Here is a 23,588-nt window from a genome sequence, read left to right as displayed (position 1 = left end):
CGTTGTCCTCCATTTGGGCTTTTCTTCTTTGGAATTTTAAATCTTCCCCCAGACATTGCAGAACCTTGTATATTACCCCCAAATTCTCCCATATGTATGGTCTCGAATATAGGATCCAATGTTTCTATCGACATTGTACTATTTTCCAAAGAACATTCCGTTTCACTTTTCTTCTCAGGTACCTCATATGTATCTTTGTCTAATGTACATGCCTTCATGGTCTCTGGGTCTGATTTTGCTGGGACTGGCATGGTCACAGTCTCTCTTTTACTGTTCTCAATTGCCCACATTATACTCCCCATACATAACTGCTTAATCACTGGGGTTAGTGTGGTACAATGGATAATCGGGTCGACCTTATCTGCATCTTCACCATTAGTGGAAAACACACGTGGTTCACTTGAAACTGCTACGGGTTTTTAATTCGTTATCTGGCTACTCGATGTCGGTGTCCTCAGGATTCTTGCTCCAATGTTCTGCTCATTTATCAGTGGAGTGTGTATAGGTTCAATGCAATTAATGTTCCCCTCAAGGTTTGAAGAGTCATTACTGACTAACTGCTGGTCTCCAAAGTTGGGACTTTGCGGCGTTGTGTTGAAGGGAGACATTTGTCCCTGCTGTAGATATGATTCAGGTTGTGTTATTTCCATTACCTGAGGATCAATGTCTTGTCCATTTTTTCGATCCGTACTAAAACACTGGCAATTCTCAGTCTGCTCCTTGCAAGTTAAACATTCAATTAATTTCTTTAGCAAATCCTCAGCATCCTTCTGTGACCGTGCAGCATTATTAATCTCTGTTCGGCTATAATGATCCTGAAGGTCAGCGCATAAACCTTTTTTCTTTGGGCTTGGAAGAGGCGATTCCTTTGGCTTGTCTTCAGTTGGGCTTGAACAGTCTTCAGCGCTGTGCCCTTCATTGTAGCATGAGAGACCGTCATGGTCATGCTGCTGTGTAGTGGAGCATGGTAGGCTGTTATAGCCTTCTTGCTGTTCACGTGAGCATGGCAGACTTGCATCGTCTGCCGCTGGTTGGTCAGGAGAGGTTGCTAGACCCTCATGGTCTTGTTCCTGCAAGGACCGCACATTGGAGTCTTGCGTTGCTTCTATCGTGGAGGCTGTCCACGAGCTCCCTGTGGAGGCTTGTGACTCTGGAGTCACTTCTTGTTCATGCAAGGACTGCGCTCTGGAGTCTTGCGTTGCTTCTATCGTGGAGGCTGTCCACGAGCTCTCTGTGGAGGCTTGTGACACTGGAGTCACTTCTTGTTCGTGCAAGGACTGCGCTCTGGAGTCTTGCGTTTCTGCAATTGTGGAGTCCGTCCACGAACTTGCTGTGGAGGCTTGTGACACTGGAGTCACTTCTGGTTCATGTGAGGACTGCGCTCTGGAGTCTTGCATGTCTTCTTTCATAGAGTCGGGAACGTTGAGCGGGATGTGGACCATGCTCTGTGTGGCAGCAGGGCGCTCTCCATGTGCTTGCACCGCTCCCTGTCTGTTAATGTCAGGCTGCAGCATCATCCGGTACTGATAAGTTGGGACGTCATATCTGCTGGATTGAAGATCCTCAAATCCGAAAAATGAATCCGCATCTGCGTCGGATTCAATGTGGGGGCCGCCAATGTGCAACACAAAAAGGTTCGTCCGAGTCATAGTCGTATAGGACCACGGAGCTATCATTGGGCTCGCGAGGTCCGGAAACACTGTAAAGATCGTCATCGAAGTATTCGAGGTCGGAATCATCGGCTTGTGCGTAGGTAACTGCTTGTCGGAGGGTTCGTCGGAGGTCAAATTCATCTCCTGGGTCAATTTGCGGCAATGTGCTGTCATTCCAGGTGAGGGAAGGTTGTTTTACAGCTTTAACAGATTTTTGTTTTTTTGATTTGGGACGTTTCACTTTTAAATTGGATTTGGGACGTTTCCCCTTTAAATTGGTGTGGTCTGGGGCCTCTGACATCCTGATGCTCGGTATGTAGCACGTAGGAAGCGACTGCGCATGCTCAGATCGCTGTTCCTTTGCCGATGGCCGTTTTCTTGACTGCGCATGCGTAGCATCTCGCGCATGCGCAAACGAAACTTCCGGTTCTGCGCACTGCTCGCGCAACTGTGCTAGCGTGATAACTTTAGCAAGATGGCCGCCGACCTCGACCCAGCCCTCTCTCAGGCCCGGGATTTCGGCCTCTGGGAATTCGGGCTCCGGGATCCCAGCCACGAGGTGAGTACTGCCGCTTTTCTTACCTTTACTTGCCGATTGGATTGCGTTTTCTTCACAGTACTTGGAGAATTTGTCCAGGACTGCCTGGTAATCGTACCTTTGTTGCCTCCTGAAGAACCTGAACCTTGTGAATATTTCTCTTGCCCTTGCACCGGCGATGGTGAGGAGAAATTCAATTTTTTCGCTATCATCCAGGTCTTGGAGTTCAGCTGCCACCAGGAACAATTCGAACACTTGCCGGAATCGCCGCCAGTTTTCGCGGAGATCGCCGTAGCACTGGAGCGGCTGCGGAACCGGGAGCGCTATCATTTTGCCTGGGCACTGCTGGTTGTCTGTGTACACTGAGGTATGCCGGCAGGTATCGATCCACTCCTGTACCATGTGGTGTTGGGTGCTCTGGTGCACAGATGGGCCAACACAGTTGTATGTGGTACAACTCTATTTTATTTTAACTCTTATAATACAGTTCGTTCTGGATACTCTGCACGTGCTGTCTCCCTGAGTGTGTCGTGTAGCAGGTCTGTCCTGGTCCTCCTCTGCAGCTAATACTGACCACCAGGTGTCGTGTTTGTGCTTTTATATCTTTCTGTGATTGGTTGTGGTGGTGTGTGTTTTGATTTGTCTGTTGGTGTGTCTATCATGATGTGTGTGTTTGAATATCATGACACTAGCTATCTACCTGGCCTCAGCTGCCGTTGTGGACACATGGAGGCTGGAGGCGCAGGGCCTGCTCCGGAGGACTCTGCCCCAGAAGAGCAAGGGTCAGCTAGTGAGGCTTGAATGCTAGTAGTCCAACAGGCCGAGGAGGAGGTGTGAACGAGGCACCGCATCAGGCCACGTGTATACTGTCAGCGCCTGTCCGCCGAGGAGATGCAGAAATGCATGTGCCGCCAAAGACTTTGGCTAGCCAGGGAGACCGTGTGCCACCTATGCCAAATGATGGCACACCTGGCACTGCGGAGGTTTGGAGGGGGACACCTGCTCCCAGTTGCCATCAAGGTGATGGTTTGTGTGAACGTTTAGGCCTTTGGGCCTTTCCAGGGGCCGAGAGGGGACCTGCCTGATATCTCTCAGGCATCTGTACACAGGTGCATTTGCGTTGTGACAAATGCCCTCTGCGCCCAGGCAGCGGACTATCTAAACTTCAAACTGGACCAGGATGACCAGGTAGTAGGATTTGCCGCCATCGCTGTGTGAGTCTCATAGAACATAGAACATATAGTGCAGAAGGAGGCCATTCGGCCCATCGAGTCTGCACCGACCCACTTAAGCCCTCACTTCCACCCTCTCCCCGTAACCCAATAACCCCTCCTAACCTTTTTGGTCACTAAGGGCAATTTATTATTTAAAAAAAATAAAAAATTTAGAGTACCCAATTCATCTTTTCCAATTCAGGGGCAATTTGGCGTGGCCAATCTACCTAACCTGGACATTTTTGGATTGTGGGGGCGAAACCCACGCAAACACGGGGAGAATGTGCAAACTCCACACGGAAGTGACCCAGAGCCGGGATCGAACTTGGGACCTCGGCGCCGTGAGGCAGCAGGGCTAACCCACTGCACCACCATGCTGAAGGGCAATTTATCATGACCAATCTGCCTAACCTGCAAGTCTTTGGACTGTGGGAGGAAGCCGGAGCACCCGGAGGACACCCACACAGACACGGGGAGAACGTGCAGACTCCGCACAGACCCAGCGGGGAATCAAACCTGAGACCCTGGTGCTGTGAAGCCACAGTGCTATCCACTTGTGCTACCGTGCTGCCTTGTTTCCTTGATCATATGAAGTCTGTACAATGAAGTGTGAGGTACCACTGGCTGAGAAAATAATTTCTTTGCTCATGTAATTCATGGGGGCAGCTTTGAGACAAAGGACCATCCCTCTGGTCATATGATTTGTAGCAGCCATCTTTTTGGTTCAGCAGGAAATCCAGGTAAAAAAATATAATAACAACAAAAATAAAGTTCTGGATATCTTTTCATGTCCAAGGACCCAACAAATGCCGCAATGCATTTGTGGATCGATGCTGGGGCCTCAGCTATTTACCATCTATATTAATGACATAGATGAAGAGACAGAGAGTAATATATCCAGGTTCGCTGATGATATCAAGTTAGGTGGAAAGGTGAGCTGTGGGGAGGACACAGAAATGCTGCAAAATTATATAAACATGTTACATGAGTGGTCAACATGATGGCAGATGGAAGATAATATAGGGAGGTCATACATTTTGCCTGTGAGAATAAATAAACAGAATATTTTTTAAACGGTGAGAAACCTGTAAGTGTTGATATTCAGATACTTGAGTGTTCTTGTACAAGGAACTCATAAAATTAGCATGCAGGTGCAGCAAGCAAAAGGAAGACAAATAGGATGTTGGCCTTTATAGCAAGGGAATTGGAGCACAAGAATAGTTGTAGTGTTGCTCAGTTATACATGGTATTGATGAGACCACATCTGGAGTACTGTGTGCACATTTATATGACAGTACAGTGAAGGTTCACTAAATTGGCCGCTAGGATGAGAGGTTGTATTCTCTGCCTCCTGAAAAGCTACGCCACACCAATTAACCACGGCCTCAGGCCATTGCCTGAGGCCCGCCCTGCGATGCTCCGTCCCCGACCGGCCGAGTTCCCGACATGTGGGTTACATGTGTTCACACCATCCGGGTACCTCACGTGGCGGCTGCGAGCTCAATCTGGCGCCGCCAAAGTCGGGGGAGGGCCGATCCGCGGGCAGCGTGGGGGCTTCATTTGGGGCTGGGGGCACTGTGGGCAGGCAGTCCAGGGTGCGTGAGCTGCCAAAGGGGGCCACTACTTTTGCGGTCCAGGTCCGCGAGCTGAGTCCGCCATGAGGCACGGCGCGGCCCCTGCAGGCCGCTGCAGTGCGCATGCACGGCCAAGGAACTGGGAATGCTCAGGGCCGTAACTCCAGCTAGAGCTGCGAGCTCCACGCTGTCTCTCTGCTCGCCCTCAATAAAACGGTGAATTGGTGGCCGTTTTGCACCAGTTTTCCCGGCGTAAAAGACGCCGGCATGGGGATTTAGTCTCCAAAACGGAGAATCCAGCCCAAGATCTCTGGAGCTATGAAGAGACTTGAGGAGCAGGCAGGAAAGTGGAGCTGAAGCCGACGATGAGCCATGATTGTATTGAATGTTGGAGCAGGCTTGATGGGCATTGAGTTCCACTCCTGATCCTATTTATTGCGTTCTTTAGGTTACCACGCATGCATAGCCATGCAAAAAAAATTAAAGGGACGCCTACTTAAACAAAGTATCCTTGCACTCCAAATAATAATTAGAAGGTCCATTGGCAGATGAGCTGCCTCACCCTTATGCTTCAGAAGGCTGTACCCAACCCCATCTTTTCACAGTTTTACCCTCTTAATTCTCCGACAGTGGCAGAATGTTCTGGGATGTTTGAGTGGTGATTTGCAACACTGTCCTTGACGGATTGAAGTGATGCTTCAGTTATCTTTTTTTGTCGGTCATTTCCCCTTTAACAAGAAATTCAAGAACCCAAACCCTTTCTGTGGGCTATGATATGGAATAACAACCAGGGGCAGAATTCTCCCGTGCCCACACCGACAGGTTCAATTGTGGCTGAGGGAGAATTTGGCAGGAGGCCCATAAAATCGGTTTTATGCCGACATTGATTTCCATAGAAGATCAGGAAACCTGCTGGTGGCCAATGGGGAACTGATTTTCATCATGCTAATGGGATTCAGATGATGACCCAATCGGAATCTTCCCCCAACCCGATTCTCCACGGTGCGAGCAGGAAGACACATCAGTCCCAGAACACACCTGAAAACAGCGTGGCATTCAGAAGCCGGAACTCACAGGATGAATTCCTAGGGCAGCCTCCAGAATCCAGGACTGAGGCCGCCAATGACCCTGGAACCCGATGGGTGGGGGTGAGCATCTAGCTGGTGAATCTTCCAGCTTCAATGTCATCGAGGAGGCCCATCTTCCAACCTCAGCATGTTCCTGGAGATCCATCTTTTTCAGATGGTCCATCTTCTTTGTTTAGGAGGTCCATTTTCATTCTTCAATGGTGGGGTCAGTAATGTTGGGTTCCTTTTAATTACGACAATCAAATATGATGGCGGACAACTTGCTATAAAAAGCCCATCCTGACATGGAATATGGTGCTAAACCCCCAGATGCATAATTAATGCAGTCTGTGCTCAAAGATATGGCATCGTTCATGTTGGCCTCTGCAACGGAAAATGCTCCCTGGCCCATCCCTGCCACAGTCCCAGATGAGAGAATTCCACCCCACGTTTCAGAAGGCATCCATTAGTAGGGGGTGAGGTGCCATTCATTCCCAAAGCATATTTCTTCTTCAACAGCTCTGGATTCTGCCATCTGTGGGTCTCCTCTCGTTGAGGCCTAAAGAATGGATCCTCCCATGCCAAATTAGAGATGGTAACACCTTTCTAGAAGAGCCATAGAGTCATAGAGTTTTTACATTATTGGGTGCGGTGGCCAGGAGAAATGCGGCCTTTGAACATTGATTTAAGCCACATAGGCAGAAAGAAGGTGAAACTGGTCTGCACAAGTCAGCGTACAATTAACTTTTCTATTAACTTAACCACCAAAATGTCTGCCTTGATCCTCTCAGCTACTAGAGCAGTACTGCATATCTCTCTCTAAGCCTAGAGGTTGGACTGTGTACAGAGGGCATTAGTGGCTCTGGGAGCCCGCCCTGATTATGTAATGAGGATGCACTGAGGGTAATTAGGTGGGTTCTGGGCTGTAAAAGAAAAGCTGATTTAAGAACAGTTGGGGTGAATTTCCAGTGAGAAGCGTTTAACCCCAACAACTTTTTGGACTGCTTTGAAATAGGGACATTAAAATATGGAAATTATTTAGTAGGCTTTGGTGTCCAAAATTTGCAGTTGGCATAAATGTATATTAACCCTTTGCCCACTAAACCTAATTTTCTTTTATGCATTCAAATGGCTTTTCATATTTTAAATCAGCTGAAGGTTGCCAATTAACTACGGTTACCATAGTTATTATTACCATACCACGGCTCCTCCTCTTATTGGTAATTGCCATGATTTCGTACGGCTTGCTTGGTCAATTCGAAAGATGAAGCTTAATGCAAGTGGAAGATTTGCTGTGATTGACATTGCATTCGGCAGTGCCGTTGCAACTAATGAATCATATTGAACATTCTTGATCTGGCACACCTATTGTCATCAAATCAAAGACTTCACCCCACTTTTATTGAAATATTAATTGCCGGTAAAGTAAAATGATGATGCAAAGCTAAAATTTCACCTCAGCTGATTTACAGTTTCAGAGTCAACACATCAGCTGCTGTGCCTCATACTGGGAGATTGTTGACTTCCCATTCTGTCACCTCTGACACACAGGAACAATATATAACATGCTGATAGAGATTCCATTTAGCAATGAACTAATCACATGCAGTCACAGTTGCTACATTATAGACACTGAGTTAAGAGCGATCACCAAATCAATTGCCGTATCACTTGATTTTGAAAATAAATGCACTTTTTTGCCTTTGTCCCTTTCATGGCACAGTTTTTTTTAAAAAACGTCCTGCAGAACAGCTGTAGAGTATTGAAGAGCTGATTTTTTTTACATTAAGTGCCGCTCAATTAGTCTTTGTTGATCCGCATGATTCAGGTGAGATAGGAGCAAGATCAGATCAGCTTTTACATAAAAATTCATCATGATAAATGTAAATTGGTAAAATTTTACCTCTTTCTTTTCCCCTTCGGGCTACCATGACAGGCCCGCAGCTGTAATCATCTCAGTATGGTGCCACATTGGATGTAGTACAAATGATCACATTTGTGTTGAATACTCGCTCATTTAAATGTCATCCTTGATGGGACTGTACATCAGCAAAGCAAGAAAATAAACATCTAGCAGCTGAAGACAAGCAAATCAGTACACAGTCTCTGAAGATGCTGTGATCCTAATGCACAGAAATTGCCTTTTAATTACCCACATTTCCTTTCACACTTGTAATTGTTTCAGTATCACGGAGAAAGTCCTGTAATTTGAAAGCTATTTGCAGCCCGTACAAGAAGCCGTAGCATTTTGTACATCATTGCATTGCAAGTATATTATTGATTAGAGGGCTGCCCTCCTTTATGACCAATGTTTTGGTCAAACTAATGTAATGACATAAAGCGGTGCAATTAGTGGATGCAATTGGATTTTACTAAGCATTTTCTGGGGGAGGGGCGGATTCCTTTTGGAGGTGGATTTTAACATGGGAGCGTATGAACTTCAAACTTTGATAGGATTAATGTGTGATGCAATCTTCTCTGCCTGCGTTGATTCAATTCAGAATTAAGGGCAGCACGGTAGCATTGTGGTTAGCACAATTGCTTCACAGCTCCAGAGTCCCAGGTTCGATTCCCGGCTTGGGTCACTGTCTGTGCGGAGTCTGCACATCCTCCTCGTGTGTGCGTGGGTTTCCTCTGGGTGCTCTGGTTTCCTCCCACAGTCCAAAGATGTGCAGGTTAGGTGGATTGGCCATGATAAATTGCCCTTAGTGTCCAAAATTGCCCTTAGTGTTGGGTGGAGTTACTGGGTTATGGGGATAGGGTGGAGGCGTTGACCTTGGGTAGGGTGCTCTTTCCAAGAGCCGGTGCAGACTCGATGGGCCGAATGGCCTCCTTCTGCACTGTAAATTCTATGATAAGAATGGTACATCAGTTTTGACAGCAGTTTTTATCCTCACATTGGATGGTCCACAATCATGTGGGGCTGGGGCAACTAAGGAACCAGAAGTAGTTTTGGATGTGCCTCAAAAGAAGGTGGCATGGGGTGGCAGGAGAGGGTACAATGCAGCTTTCTTGTTGGGTGAAATCAAATCACGCTGAGCAAATTAGAGTAAAGGCCCCATTCAAGAAAAGAGCTTGTGCCATGACTACAAAGACAAATGTTCAGTGATTGGTTATGCCAAATTTTGCAGAGCAGCGCAGAAAGAGGCTGCAATCCAACTGGTGCATGCTGCTGTTTATGCTCCACACAAGCCTCTTCCCACCAAACACTCATCAGCGTTGCCTTCTTGTCTTTTCTTCTTCACGCACTTAGCTAGCCTACCCTTAAAGGCATCAATGCAGTTTGTCTTGACCATTCCCTCATTGAGACGGTGGGGAGACAGTGGCGTGGTTATAATGTCACGTTACTAGTTATCCAGAGGCTAAGGCTGCAGCTCTGGGGACATGGGTTCAAATCGTAAAAGTCACCCGTCGCATCGCCTCACACCAGAGTCCCCACCCTCCCCAACTCCTTCTCCCACTTACGCTTTATCCTCACCACCTGTGCCTTGCCCTGTTTCCCCACCCATTCGTATATCACCCCAATCCTTCCCTCCCCCAAATCATCAGAGAGCAGCAGTTGCTCCAATAACGTGTACTCCAGTAGCTGGGGAAATGTCTGCCATTCCTTTCGTGCGAAGTCCCGCACTTGCATATACCTAAACTCGCTATCCCTCGGCAACTCAAACCTCTCCCCCAGCTTGCCCATCGCCACAAACTTCCCCTCTGAAAACATATCCCTAACCTGCTCCAGCCCCGCCTCCCTCCATTTCCCATATATCCCATCCATTCTCCCAGGCATGAACCTGTGGTTCCCACCCAGTGGCGTCAACACCGATATCTTATCCAGCCTAAAATGCCTCCTCAACTGGTTCCATATTCTGATAGTCGTCTGCACCACCGGACTCCCCGTATACGCCCCCCGGGGCGAATGGCAATGGGGCCGTCACCAGGGCCCTCAAACTAGGACCCCTGCAGAACTCTTCCTCCAACCTAACCCACTCTGCTTCCCCACTCCCTCACCCCCAATGCCCCACCTTCTCCACATCCACAACCCAGTATAACAATGAAAGGTTTGGGAGCACCAGCCCACGTTTCTATCTCTGCCTCTGGAGCAGAGCCCTCTTCGCCCTCGGTAACTTCCCCGCCCATATAAACTCCAAAATCAGTGTCTCCACTCTCTGGAAGAAGGCCTTAGGGAGAAAGATAGGGAGGGTCTGAAAGACAACCTTGGCAGCACATTCATCTTTACCACTGGTACCCTCCCTGCCAACGTCAACTGCAAAATATCCCACCCCCTGAATCCCCCCTTAACCTCTTTCACTAACATGGTCAAGTTCCACCTATGCATTGTGGTCCGCTCATGCATAACATGAATGACTAAATACCTGAACCCCACTCTTGCCATCCTAAATGGTAGTGCCGCTAAATTAGCCACCCTGCCCAACCGCATTCACCGGAAACACCTTGCTCTTCCCTACGTTCAGCTTATACCGGAGGAAGGCCCCAAATGTCTCCAGCAGGTCCATAAATCTGCCCACACTCTTCAGCGGGTCTGACCCACACAACAGCAGATCGACTGCGTACAGCGACTCCCGATGCTCACTGCAATCTCTTCATATTCCCTTGCCACTCAGCCGATCCTGAAGGGCCATCACCAAGGGCTCAATCACCAGCGCAAATAACAACGGTGACAGCGGGCACCCCTGCCTCGCTCCTCTATGGCTCGTCTCGGTCATGGTGGCCATGAATGATGGCTGATCTGTCCTACATGTGACTCCAGCAACCACAGCAATGTGATTGCCTCTTCTACTGCCCTCTGAAATGGCCCAGCAAGCACCTCAGTTCAACACCAACGATGCCCACACCCCATGAAAGAATAAAGAAACAATGTGGCAGCGAGTTTCACATTCCAACCATTTTCTGGGCAGGAAGCGGTTACCTGAATTCACTGCAGTGTAACATAAACACTGGACTGAATCGAATTAGGCTTCAGACACATTGATTGGTGGAGTACAGTGAATTAGTGCTGCAGCTTACAATTCTAGCAGAGAGCAGAGATCCAATTCTAGCAGAGAGCAGAGATTCATAAATGTGTGAGATTGAGCAAGATAACAATTAGCATGCAACATTTCAGAGGCAGATGGTCAAGTGGATTGCTTGGCAATGGATAATCTCCGACCTATTCCAGGTTTAATTTGATTTTAGCCATAGCAATGTGCATAAGAAAATATATTGCCAGCCGCATTGGCACTTGGGATATATTTTCTTTGGTTTACTAATAATAGGGGGAAGGTATTTGCCTCTCTACTTCTGCACTCTGACAATTTTCTTATCATTACTGATCTGCGGAAAATGTAGTCTAGCAATGACAGTTGTTGATAATCAACAATTAAAACAGAGTTATGACAATCCTGTGTCCGCTGTTTTAACACTGATTTTAGAGCAAGCAGGGCACTACATCAGTTAAAATAGCAGACCAAGGAATGTGACATGCATACGTGTAAGGATTTGTTTGCTAATGTCGGCAGCAGTCGCTTTTAGCTTGTGTGTGTCTGTAGGACAGAAATAGCCCAGAGTTACAAGGAAACAATATTTTGAATAGATGCAAAAAAAAAATACTGCTACACTCCCTTTATTGTGGTAAGCTCTGGGCAAAGATAAGTCACTTCCAGTGTGTGCCTCAACTGTATGGAGATAGGATTAGTTGTGTTGCAGACTTAACTAGTTGAAAAAAAAGCCCTCAAATTCTGTTATACTCTACATTGCTCATTTTGACTTGTGTTTAAAAAAAAAAATTGAGTACCCGGTTCATTTATCCAATTAAGGGGCAATTTAGTGTGGCCAATCCACCTAGCCTGTACATCTTTTTGGGTGGTGGGGGTGAGACCCACACAGACACGGGGAGAATGTGCAAACTCCACATGGACAGTGACCCGGGGCCTGGGTTGAACCTGGGTCCTCAGCACCATGAGGCTGCAGTGCTAACCACTGTGCAAGCATGCTGAGCTGTGTTGGATTTAGTATTTAACATTAATGCCAATTCAGCATGTCAGTTGAGAAAAATTTCTGTTGCTCACAACATAAAATTCGATCTGGGTTAAATCTGACCAGAAAATATGAGACCCAGTGAAAAAATAAAAACCTGCAACCACATACTTAATCCTGGCAATCAAGAAAATTGAATGCTGTAAGCAGTCTTGAGTAGATACAGGCCCTGTTAGAACTATGCTAACTCAAGGAGCAGAAGTATGTTTTTCAGCTGGTTTACACACTAACTTTTGAAAAGCATAATGTTAAAGCATAATGGAGAGATTCTGCCTGTAGTCTAATCCAGGCATTTTCAAAGTTGGGGTCGCGGGCAGGTGTCGGGAGAGTTGCAGAGCCATCCATCGCAGCTCTCCAGATTGCGCAAATTCACGTGCAACAGTCGGCTTTTAACAATGCTGGCTGCGAGCGCCCTTCAAAATGAAGGCAGCGGCCATATAAAACAATGCGGGCGCGCTGCGCATGCGTGACCCCACATCGGGAGAATTTGAAAAAAAATGCAATGTAATCTTCCTGCCTGAAGGGAGGCAGAGAGCAGGTCACGCCCCCAGAACGTGGACATCACGTGCTTTGGGCGCGGTTCCGAATCCTCCATTTTGTCAGCAGCAAACAAGTTAAGAGAAAATGGTGGGACGCGAAGGTCGGTCGACATGGGTCCCAAAGGTTGGCCGGTTGGTAAAAATGGTTCCCCAGAAAGAATGTTTGAAAAACACTGGTGTAATTCAAACGAGAGGGGTAAAGAAAACTGCTTTATTGTGAAGTAAACTATATACGTAGCACATGGGCAGCACGGTGGCACAGTGGGTTAGCCCTGATGCCTCACGGCGCCGAGGTCCCAGGTTCGATCCCGGCTCTGGGTCACTGTCTGTGTGGAGTTTGCACATTCTCCCCGTGCTTGCGTGGGTTTCGCCCCCACAACCCAAAGATGTGCAGGGTAGTGGATTGGCAACACTAAATTGCCCCATAATTGAAAAAAATGAATTGGGTGCTCTAAATTTATTTAATTTAAAAAAATGTTTTAAAAATATACGTAGCACACTTCAGGTCGCAACCAGGACCATCCATGCTTGGCTCTCATCTGGGCTGGCTGTTATGCTGGAGTCCATTTACTCCGCTGATGGGTCCCGCCCGTCAGCGGGGAAGCTCGTATTATACGGGACTCACAGGGAGGCTGATTGGTCCAACCCTATGGTCTTGTGCGGGTTATAACATTCCTACCCCCCCAACCCCCCACCTCAAAGTCCGAAGGTCCATTGGAGGAAGGTGGAGCAGGAGGACACCTGCTCTTTTTCACCTTTGGTTGCGCCTCTTGTGCCTGCGGGGCTGGATCCCATGTGTATCTGGACAGCAAATGCTGTTTGCTTGCTGATCACTGCAGGGTGGCCACCACGGATGGCTGTTAGCCGTCGGAAGTTTCCGATGCCTGGGTCTCCACAGCAGAGTCCGAATCTTCGATCTACTGCATCTCTGCATTGGGTCGCCTCGGTGCTGTGGCTGTCTGACCCCCGAGGAACTTCACATTGAGCCAGTCTCCTGCATCTGAGGTGGTCTTCATTACTCGGTCCAGAGCCCGAAACTGGTATGAAACTGGCCCTGTCTATCAAACAACCGTTCCTGGGACACAGTTGGCACCATCCCTAAAGTTTTTGATGTAAACTGCGTCACCTGGTCCGAACTGTCTGGTCTGCTTCTGCCTGTCTGGGAAAAGTCCTCGCTGCTCCTTACTGCAACATACCTTCAATATCATAGAATCATAGAATCCTTACAGTGTAGAAGGAGGCCATTCAGTCCCTCGAGTCTGCACTGACACTCTTAAAGAGCACCCTACCTAGGCCCAATCCCCCACCCTATACCCACAACTCCACCTAGGGATAATTTAGCACACCCTGTCCACCTGACCACATCTTTGGTCTGTGGGAGGAAACCGGAGCACCTGGAGGAAACCCACGCAGACACGGTGAGAATGTGCAACTCCACACAGACGTCCTCTCCATGCCCAGGGCAGGTTTTTGTTCAGTCGGATGTGCAGGGGGGCAGGCAAGATCACGGGATGAATTTTCCATAGTATTTCACGAGCCCCAGAAACGAGCGCAGCTCAGTTGTGTCCTCTGGTGTGGGGGCCTGTTGGATTGCTCACACCTTCTCTTCCATTGGGTGTAGTCCATCCCAGCCTATGCGGTAGCCTAAGTATATTATCTCCTTGGTGAGGATAACGCACTTCTCCCTTTTGAGACGGACATGCGATTGCTGCTTAAGTACCTCGCTTAAGTTGCCCAAGTGTTCATGCTCTATCGTGCCCGTGACCAATACGTCATCCAAATAAACCGCCATGCGTGGCGGGCCCTTCAGAATGTTTTCCACCATGCGCTGGAAAATGGCTCAGGCCGACGACACACCAAAAGGCAATCTAGTGGACTCATAAAGGCCCCTGTGGGTATTTATGGTCATGTATTGTCTGATTCGGGGTCCAACCCCAGCTGAACATAGGTGTGATTGATGTCATGCTTTGTAAGTGCGTAATCTCCTGCCAATTGTGCATACAAGTCCTTGATGCGTGGCATCAGATACTTATCCAATCAGGTCCTATTTACTGTCAATTTGTAGTTGCTGCAACGTCAAACAGTTTTATCCAGTTTAAGAAAGGGGGATACTAGTGCTGCCCCAATTAGCGGATATTACTAGCCGAATGATTCTGAGGCCCTCTACTCGATTGAGCTGTGTCTCAACCTTTGCTAGTAGCGCATAGGTGACAGGAAGGGTCCGAAAATATTTAGGCTGCGCTTCAGGGCCAACATGAAGTTTTGCTACGGCTCCCTTGATTTTCCTCAGCCTGGTTTGGAAAACTTTGTGGTATTTCCCCAACACTTCATAGAGACCTCCATTACTCATCTGAAAAAGCTGCTGCCAATCTAGGTGACGGCGTTGTAGCCAATCTGGCCTAACAGACTGGGGCTTTGTCCTTTACCACAAGCAATAGTAGTCTTACAGATTGTTGTCTGTGAATCACTGCGGTCATTGTGGTCCCAGCTATGGCAGGTGATTCCCCCTTGCAGGTTGCCAGTCTTGGGTGGCAAGGTAGTGCAGTGGTGCCACACTCCGGCGCCTATTCGGGTACACTAAGGGAGAATTCAGAATGTCCAATTCACCGAACAAGAGCGTTTTTCGGGACTTGTGGTAGGAAATAGGTGCACTGGGAGGAAACCCACGCAGGCATGGGGAGAACGTACTGTGAAACAACAGTCTAATCACTGTGCTACCAGTTTCCCCATAATTGGAAAAAAAAAGAATTGGGTACCCTAAAAGTTTTTTAAAAAGCATTAAAAAAACATTGTCAGTCTTGCCTCCATATCACATACGGTCAACTGCTTAACCCTGACAAAATTTTGTCAAATGTTTGTTTATCTATGAACAAGACTGTGGCTCCCATGTCCAGTTCCAATACAAGAGGGTGACCATTTACTTGGACGGTGATCCGAATGGGGCTGCTTTGGGTGCCACAGTGCAGTTCAGCTGCGTGCATTCGTCGTCAGGTTGTCCCAAATGGAAACCTCCACCCTTGCATCGAATGCATCAAATCTCCCAAAGAGCAGCATTTTGAAATCAGTGCAAACTTTTTTCTGGTAGTGCAGTAGAAGATGACCGTTCTCTCAACAGTTAGCTGCACCAACTGTAGCTCCACTTTGACCCTTGTCACCAATGTAATGGCCACAGACGAGTTCAAACAAGAGGTGTAAAGAAAACTGTTTTATTGTAAAGTAAACTATGTACATAGCACACTTCAGGTTCCAGCCGGGACTATCCATGCTCGCCTCTCATCTGGGCCGGCTTTTATGCTGGAGTCCATTTACACAGCTGATGGGCACCTGTCCTTCAGCGGGGAAGCTTGTATTCAATGAGGCTCACGGGGAGGATAATTGGCCCAACCCCGTAGATCTCATGTGGATTATAACCTTCTACAACCAACATGAGCCAGGTTGGGCAACAGTTTAACATCTTGCTTTGGAAAGACTCAATACAAAAAGCGTGGAAAGCTGAAGAAGATTTGCGAACAATCGCCGGTCCTTCCCTCAACATGTAATTGAACAGTATATGGATAGTTATGCAGTGTTGTGCGAAATTCTATCCTGATTTAGAGCTCAAAGTATTTATTGGATAGCAAGGGGTCTTCCTGCTGCTGGTATCTTAGCGAGGGTAATTCAAAATTAATCCCGCCGTCTTCCTCTGTCCCTTTAGCCCACTATCTTTCCCTGCTGCAAATGCTTATCTACTTTGCCCATAAAACGTGCAATGAGTTCTGACTCAACCACTCCCTGGGGCAAAGTAGTCCATGGCATAACAGTCATGACGTGAAGTGACACATTTTCCAATCTCAACGATAGTTAGACTAACATTTCTGACAACTTATATAAATTATTCTCTGTCATAACACAGACATAAATTGTAAAAAGAAAACTCCAAAAGATGGAATTAAATCCTGTGAATAAGCTGACCCAGATTACTTTGAGCACGAGTAAGGTATGGTCAGCATGAGGAATAGAATGTAAAATTGCTTCCCATGAGTCTTCAAATATTCCGTTTGTGCCGTGCATTAAAATTTATTAGGTAAAGTTAATTGGATAAAAAGAACATGAGTTTAATAGCTCACTAACATTAATACTAGCTGTGGCTCAGTGTGTAAAACTCTTGCTTCCTATTTAGAGGCTTGCAGATTCAAGCCCCACTCCAGGGATTTAGCTTCATAGGGCCAGATTTTCATGTTGGAGGGTGAATCGGGTGAAGGAATTAATCTGGTATCCCATTCATCCCTCATTGAAACTTTTCTCATGGTTCGGATCCTCAGTGGCCTGGCAATGGGCATGCTGCTGAAATGGAGATGGACTGAGTCACCCCCCACCCCCTCGGGTCTCTTACCCTCACCCCATTTACATTCCTCACCCCCATCTCACCTATTATCCACTTAACTCACAGGCCCGTTATTAAGTTGAAAGCGGTTGAATAGCCCATAAAATTCCCCATGTAAACAAACCGACTCGTCAAACCAGAACGTTGAATAGCTGATGAAATTCCAACGTAAACAACCGCCCTCTTAAAACCAGCTGTGTAAACAGTGCCAAGCATTGGTAAAATAATTAGATGGTTGGATTGCAGCCAAGAGTCCATAACTCTCCCTCAGGAAATAAACTGACCTCAGCACTGTTATCTCAATAGATAAGTAAAATGTGTACATAAAAGCAATGGAAAAAATAAACAATTCAACAATGTTAGCGTATTAGGCTACACTTTCAATATTGTAAAATGCACACAAACATTTTATTCATTTCATAAACTTTTAAAAATACATCTGAAGAATTTTGCACATCTACAATGTTGACCTTTTGGTTGACAGAAGTAACGACCTGGCAAAACTATTGTTTGATGAGTTGTTATATCTTCCGATCACAGCACTGTCATCACTCACATTACTGAACACAGATACAACTCATGCTAGTATTTTATGATAACACATGAAGGAGGCAAAACCATTTTCCTTATCTTTTAAATTCTTCCCTCCTTCAATCCATGTTTCACGCCTCTATGCAGCTGGTGTAAGCTTGACAGCTTTTAAAGTCCACCCCTCCAAGAATTAAGGAAAGATATTATTTCATTGGAAGAGGTTCTGGGAAGTTTCACTAAGGTGATCCCCCATATGGAGAAATTGTCTTGTGAGCAAAGGTTAAACAGCTAGTGTTAGAGATGATGTGTTCGGCAGGTAGGTTCGATGTGGACTGCACTCGATGCAGGGAAGCTAGAAACAGACGTCTAACACTGGAGAAGATCCAACAATGTTTTATTCAATGATAAAACTGATACACATATTCAGCTGTGGGTCGATACTATACTGAACTGACTGGAGATCTTGTAGTAGCCTGACTAGACTTACTAGCTACCGCATGGTGTATGCACTTGCTAGCTCGTGGACTCTGACTGTCTCAGTGGCTGGGTCCCGAGAGAGCGGGAAACCTAGTGCCCTCTGGCTTTATAGTGGTAGTGTCCTGTCTGGTGATTGGCTGCACTGTGTTGTGTGCTTACTGGTCATCCTGTGTGTCAATCACTGCCTGCATCTCATTATATACATGAGTGGATATTATGACATCTCCTTTTCTTTTGATAAATAAATACTACGGTGTGCATGCATATATATATATATATATTTATATATATATGCCTGATTATATACAAAAGGTATCTAAATGAACATATATACATAGGAAGGTGTCGATAGTGCAGATACATGGCAAACAAAACAATATTTACAGAGGTTAAATTGATTAAGTCACTAAATGTACAAAGGTTCAGTCTACAGATTCAGTCTTTGTGGTGGGCGACGAATTCTTGTCGATCGCCACAGAGGTGGATCAGGACCCGCCTGCACATGGATAGGCGGGATCGCTGCCATCGCGGTGGTCGCATGGGCCGGCATGATTGCTGGTAGATCGGTGGAAGAATGCTTGGTCTGGCGCGGCTGGTGTCGAGGTTGGATTTTGAGATGAGGTTCGCTGATGCGCCGGTGTCCAGTTTAAATCGGATGCGAGCCTTGTTAACTGTGAGGACGCACATCACTCGTCGTCGGGATCCACACTGAGGATCGAGAGGCGTTTCGCCGTTGTGGTGGAAGGCAGCGCATATGTAGTTATGGTGCCCACCCGGTATGGGGACTTGAGGCACTCAGCATCAGGATCTGTTGGGTTGTCGGGATCGGGATCTGGCATGCGCTTTGTATTGAGCGGACACTTCTGCACTGCAGCTGGGATCGCTGGCTGCTGAGCGGTGGAGCAGATCTGCAAAGGGCTGCGTAGTGGCTAAGCTTGCCACACTGTAGACACCGGCGTCCTTTTGCAGGACATTGCCGCTTTAAATGAGCAGAGCCACAATTCGGGCACGTCATGACGCCGACGTCAGCGCATTCCGTGCGCCATCGCGCATGCGCAGTGCGGTCGGTCGACGTACGCACCTGCGCAGTTGGGTTATCAGGCTCGTTGTCCACTCGGCCCTGGCGCACATGCGCAGGGACCCGGGAAAAGCACGTGAAACGGCCACTCTCCTCGATGCTCAGGCCCTGCATTTGTGCAATGGCCTGCACCCGTTCCGCCTCGTGGGAGGCCAGCTTTGCAGTTTCTGCCACCCTGATGCGGGAGTAACGATTCTTAGCATGCTCATGGATAACGCACGCCTCGATAGCGACAGAGAGACACAACTGTTTGACTTTCAGGAGCTGCTGCCGAAGGGAGTCGGAGTGGACCCCGAAAACGATCTGATCCCGGATCATGGAATCAGCCGTCGAGTCATAGTTACATGACTGCGCTAGGATGCGGAGATCGGTCATGAAGGACTGAAAAGGTTCATCCTTACCCTGAAGCCTCTGCTGGAACACGTACTGTTCAAAGCTCTCATTCACCTCAATGTGGCAGTGGCTGTCAAACTTCAGCAGGACTGTTTTGAATTTCGTTTTGTCTTCGCTGTCAGCGAACGTAAGGGAGTTGTAGATGTGGATGGCGTGGTCCCCCGCGGTGGAGAGAAATAGCGCGATCTTCCTGCCATCCGATGCTGCTTCGAGTCGGAGGCCTCGATGTACAGGAAGAACTTTTGCTTGAAGATTTTCCAATTGGCGCCGAGGTTGCCGGAGATGCGGAGCTGCGGAGGAGGCTGGATGTTTTCTATTTCACCGGATGGCTGCTTGCTGTTCAATGTTGATTCACACGAGGTAGGTCTGTCAAGATCAGTATCACTCTGGTACCATGATGTGTTAGGCAGGTAGATTCGATGTGGACTGCATTCGATGCAGGGAAGCTGGAAACAGACGTCTAACACTGGAGAAGATCCAACACTGTTTTATTCAACAATGGAAATGATATACGTATTCAGCTGTGGGTCGACACTATACTGAACTGACTGGAGACCTTGTAGTAGCCTGACCAGACTTACTAGCTACCGCATGGTGTTTGCACTTGCTAGCTCGTGGACTCTGACTGTCTCAGTGGCTGGGTCCCGAGAGAGCGGGAAACCAAGTGCCCTCTGGCTTTATAGTGGTAGTGTCCTGTCTGGTGATTGGCTGCACTGTGTTGTGTGCTTACTGGTCACCCTGTGTGTCAATCACTGCCTGTCTGCCTCTCATTTTATACATGAGTGGATATTATGACGAGAGAATTTAGAAGACTGAGAGGTGAACTCATTGAAACATATAGGATTCTTAAGGGGCTTGACTGGGTAATTGCTCAGAGGATGTTTCCCCTCATGGGAGAGTCTCAGACCAGAGGGCAGAGTCTCAGAATAAATGGGTGACAATTTAAGACTGAGATAAGGAGGAATTTCTTTTCTCAGGGGGTTGTGAGTGGAAATGGTGGCAGTACTTGCAGGCATGTCATTTGGCTGCTCTTGTTTACTGGTCCTGCCTCCGTTTAGTGCTGAACGGGATCATGAAATTCCAGCCCACAAAATTATTGAGATACAGAAGGAGAGACTGAGTCCCTGACAGCTCTGTGTAGAGCAATCCAGTCAGCTGCATTCCCATGCTCCATATTGATAACTCTGCAATTTTATTTCTCTCAAGTGCCCATCCAACTTCCTCTCAAAATCACTTCCTCTATCATCAGCCTCATAGGCAACAAGTTCCTGGTCATTATGTTTTAATTTTTCTTTCATGGAATGTGGGAGTCACTGGTAAGGCCAGCATTTGTTGCCCCCAAACTTAATTGCTCCTGATAAGGCGGCGGTAAGCCCCTTCTTGAACCGCTGCATTCTACCAGATGCAGATCGACCCGCAGTTGTGCTGGGAGGGGCATTCCAGGATTTTGGTTCCACGACAGTGAAGGAATGCAGTGAGGGCCTGGAGCTGAGATGACTGACCTCCAACAAACACAGTAAGAAGTCTTTACAACACCAGGTTAAAGTCCAACAGGTTTCCTTCGAATCACTAGCTTTCGGAGCACAGATCCTTCCTCAGGCGAATGAAGAGGTGGGTTCCAGAAACATATATATAGACAAAGTCAATGATGCAAGACGATACTTCGAATTTGAGTCTTTGCGGGTAATTAAGTCTTTACAGGTCCAGACGGAGCAACTGAACAGAGGGATAATCACAGGTTATGTGTGACCTGTGATAACCTGTGATTATCCCTCTCTCCAGTTGCTAGGGGCTGGTTTGGCACAGGGCTAAATAGCTGGCTTTTAAAGCAGTCCAAGGCAGGCCAGCAGCGCGGATTCAATTCCCATACCAGCCTCCCTGAACAGGCGCTGGAATATGGCTACTAGGGGCTTTTCACAGCAACCTCATTTGAAGCCTACTTGTGACAATAAGCGATTTTCATTTTCATTTTCATTTCATTTCATTTACTGTGCTCATCCCAGTCCAATGCTGGCATTTCCACATCCAACAAACACAACCATCTTCCTCTATGCCTGGTAAAAATGTAGATGCCACCATAGTTCCAGAGGATCAAAGGTTGCTCTTGCTCTCCCCTTTAAGAGCTGACTGGTGGTGATTTAACCGAGCTTCCAGTGTCTGAATCCCTCTATTCCCATCCCATTCATGTATTTGTCAAGACGTCCCTTAAAAGTCATTATCGTACCTGCTTCCACCACCTCCTCTGGCACCCGCTACCCTCTGTGTAAAAAGATTTCCCTCACGCATCCTCTCTAAACTTTGTCCCTTGCACATTAAACCTGTGTCCTCTAGTAATTGACTCTTCTACCCTGGAAAAAAGCTTCTGACTATCCACTCTGTCCATACCCCTCACCTGAGAGGCATGGTAGTCCCCTCACCTGTGCCGTTTATCTCTTTTCCCCATGTTTGAACCAAGGCCATAATGCGATCAGGAGCAGAGTGACGCTGATAGAACCCAAACTGAGCATCAGTGAGCGGGTCATTGCTAAGCAAGTGCTGCTTGTTGAAACTGTTGCCATCCCTATCCATCACCTTACTGGTGATTGAGAGTACACTGATGGGGCGGCAATTGTCCAGGTTGGATTTGCCCTATTTATTATCTTTGTGTACAGGATGTACCTGGCCAATTTTCCACATTGCTAGGTAGATACCAGTGTTGTAGCTGTACTGGAACAGCTTGGCTAGGGGCTCGGCAAGTTCTGTAGCATAAGTCTTTACTATTAGTGGAATACTGTCAGGGTTCTAGCCTTTGCAGTGTCTTGTGCTTTCAGCCATTTCTTGATACCATGTGAAGTGAATCGAATTGGCAAAAGAATGGCATCTGTGACGTTTGGCACCTCCGGAGTAGGCCAAGATAGATCGTCCACTCAGCACTTCTGGCTCAAGATTCTAGCAAATGCTTCTATTTTGCACTGATGTGCTGGGCTCCCCCATCATTGAGGATGAATATATTTGTGGGGACAGCTCCTCCAGTGAGTTTTTAAATTGTCCACACCATTTCTGGCTGGATTTGGCAGGACTGCAGAGTTTAGATCTGATCCATTGGTTGTGGAATCACTTATCTCTTTCTATCACTTGCTGCATATGTTTGGCATGCCAGTAGGCCTATGTTGTAGCTTCACTAAGTTAGCATGAATGGAGGATTGGCTAACTAACAGGAAACAGAGTCAGAATAAATGGATAATTTTCACGTTGGCAAACTGTAACCAGGGGAGTGTGGCACAAAGATCAGTGCCGGGGCACCAACTATTTATGATTTATATTAATGACTTGAAAAGGGGCAGACGGTGTTGTAGCCACATTTTCTGATGACACAAAGATAGGTAGGAAAGCAAGTTGTGAGGAGGATACAGTCTGTGGTATTCTCTGTCGGCAGGATCCTCTGTCCCTCCGGCAGCGCACCCACCTACGCATTTCCCAAAGGCATGACGTGGCCCACAATGGGAAACCCCATTAGCCGGCTGCGGAAATGGAGAATCCAGCTGTTGCTAACTTTGCCTTAGTTCAATTGCTCTGTTTTATTACCTTTGCTCTCGAGTCGCCAGGTATCTTTATGATACCGCCACGAGGTTCAAGTCCGAGTAATGATCAATAATCCAATACACAGCTTAGTAAGATTTAAATCAAAGCACATTTATTATACACAGTAATCGCTACTCATGTATAAATTTTACGTCTAAGCTACTTCTACGACTAACAGGCCAATACCTAACTTGGAACTGGCCCACCAGGTCAGGGAAACGAATGGCCTTTCGTTCGGGTTCTGAGCCTGCGGGATTCGAAGTTGGTACGGATTGGTAGCTAGGAGCGCCTATCTCGTAGCGAGCGTTGAATTAAGATTTACGATTTCGATCTTCACTGCTCCGGTCACGGTCAATGGTGGTTCGTTGTTGCTGGGTGACACGGGCAGGAAGAAGAGTGTGAAAAGAGCGAAGAGGTGGAGAAGAAGAGAGCGATTTGAACTTGGGGCTCAATTCTTATAGTCCCCAGGGGCTTCCCGCCTTTCGGGGCGGACCCTGTACCTGGTTCTAAGTAATTGGACTTTGTACCAATTGCTTGGTTCGATTTTCTCCAATGCTGGAGCGGTTCCCTGATC

The 23,588-nt window shown here is 47.3% G+C and overlaps 1 protein-coding gene and 1 long non-coding RNA gene across 4 annotated transcripts in view; one reads left to right on the top strand and one right to left on the bottom strand.

Moving 5' to 3' along the window:
* The window catches only part of LOC140384492 (uncharacterized), a 51,674-nt gene extending 43,451 nt beyond the window's left edge, over positions 1 to 8,223 (bottom strand). The window contains exon 1 of the long non-coding RNA XR_011933066.1: positions 7,949 to 8,223. This is a non-coding gene — a long non-coding RNA (uncharacterized lncRNA). The remainder of the gene's footprint in view (positions 1 to 7,948) is intronic.
* LOC140384491 (doublecortin domain-containing protein 1-like) overlaps positions 1 to 23,588 on the top strand; it is an 871,034-nt gene that overhangs the window by 551,322 nt on the left and 296,124 nt on the right. The window lies entirely within an intron of this gene.

This window comes from Scyliorhinus torazame, chromosome 10 (genome assembly GCF_047496885.1).
Source record: "Scyliorhinus torazame isolate Kashiwa2021f chromosome 10, sScyTor2.1, whole genome shotgun sequence".
In the NCBI taxonomy this organism is placed as follows: domain Eukaryota; kingdom Metazoa; phylum Chordata; class Chondrichthyes; order Carcharhiniformes; family Scyliorhinidae; genus Scyliorhinus; species Scyliorhinus torazame.
Note: the sequence above shows the minus strand (reverse complement) of the source record. Positions and strands in the feature narration are given on the sequence as shown.